Source organism: Rhincodon typus, chromosome 3 (genome assembly GCF_021869965.1).
Source record: "Rhincodon typus isolate 14 chromosome 3, sRhiTyp1.1, whole genome shotgun sequence".
Classification (NCBI taxonomy): Eukaryota; Metazoa; Chordata; class Chondrichthyes; order Orectolobiformes; family Rhincodontidae; genus Rhincodon; species Rhincodon typus.
Genome location: NC_063334.1, coordinates 125520064 through 125521587, shown reverse-complemented (window position 1 = coordinate 125521587; position 1524 = coordinate 125520064). Strand labels below are relative to the sequence as shown.

At 47.0% G+C, this 1524-nt stretch overlaps 1 protein-coding gene across 1 annotated transcript in view; it reads left to right on the top strand.

Annotated features, from left to right (window-relative positions):
• LOC125482187 (complement component C9-like) overlaps nt 1–1019 on the top strand; it is a 47374-nt gene extending 46355 nt beyond the window's left edge. Inside the window, exon 6 of the mRNA XM_048594197.1 lies at nt 894–1019. The gene's annotated coding sequence lies outside the window, so the exon portion shown is untranslated. The remainder of the gene's footprint in view (nt 1–893) is intronic.
• The last annotated feature ends 505 nt before the right edge of the window (nt 1020–1524 follow it).

The following is a 1524-nucleotide window of genomic DNA, read 5'->3' as shown; positions in this document are numbered from 1 at the left end:
CAGTGTGCTTGGTACAGTGCATCTGGTCCCAGTGTACTTGGTACAGTGCGCCTGGTTCCAGTGCCTCTGGTTCCAGTGCCTCTGGTTCCAGCGCGCCTGGTTCCAGTGCACCTGGTTCCAGCGCCTCGGATTCCAGCACCTCGGATTCCAGCGCCTTTGGTCCCAGTGCGTCTGGTTCCAGTGCGTCTGGTTCCAGTACGTTTAGTATCGTTGTTTAGTGAAATGTTGGGGTCCTGAGAGTTTTGTGAGACAGGAATGTTAAGAATTACAGTACGTTGATGAATTCAGAAATAGATCAGCAATGGTCTATTTGAAAGCCAGAAGAGGCTGAGGGGCAGATCAGCCTCCTCTGATTTTTATTTTCTTACATGCTAGATTTTTACAACACCTCCGCCTGACATGAATACAGCCTATTTAGAAATGGAGCTCTGATTCCCCATCTCTCTTCCCTCTTTTTCTGTATCTCCCTCTGTCAGTTTCTCTCTCCCTTTCTCTCTCCCTATCTCTTTCTCCCTGTCAGTGTCTCTCTGTCGCTCTCTCCCTGTCAGTCTCTCTCTATCTCTCTCTCTCTGTCTCCTTGTCTATTTCCCATCCATTCTGTGAAAATGGTCCTCACTCTGTAAAGTGTGAAACTGTATCATTCTGATGACAGAATTCTGACATTTCATAATCGTTATTTCTGCCAGGTTCAGTCTGTGTTTTGCATTCTCTGAAACAAATTGGAAACCCTGTGGTATATTTTTGAGTTTGGTTGAGATTGGTCTTCAGGTAGCTTTTCTGATGGATTCAATGGGACAAGAAATGGGAGAGGCATTTAAGATATAGCTCGACGCCAGGTTCCCAGTTTGCTCTTACAGTGAATCCACATAACAGCAATCCCTTTTCTGTTTCAGAGCCAAGACTGTGTGGAGGAGGCAGAGCGAGCTCAGGTCCAGCAGCTGATTACCCAGCTGGCACCACAGCCAACTTCCATCAGTGGCACATCTGTTCAACACTCATAATAAACTGTTCCAAAAACATTATACATTCTCATTGTTGGCATCAAACACACCCAGGACAAGGACAGCACAGGGCTGGATATAAAGGAAAGCTCCCTCTACACTGTTCCTCATCAAACATTCCCAGAACAGGGGCAACATGATGGTTAGATACAGAGTAAAGCTCCATCTACACTGTCCTTATCAAACACTCCCAGCACAGGGACAGATACCTCTACACCGGTCAGACATTGCATTTGGAGAGTTGCAGTGTGACTTAGGAACGGTATACTCAGAGTGTGTTTTGGGCCCTCGCGGTTGGGTTGATTTTACGTCACTGTGGACTGAGCACTCAAAGGTTGGGATTAGCAGTGTAATGATCAGGGGTCGGGTGATCAGAAGTGGGCATTCGGCACTTCTGGCTGAGGATTGCTGTGAAAGGTTACGCCTTATCTTTTGCACTGATATGCTGGGCCCTTCCATCATTGAGTGAGTTGTTTAATTGCCCACCACCATTCACAACTGGATGTGGCAGGACTGCAGAGCT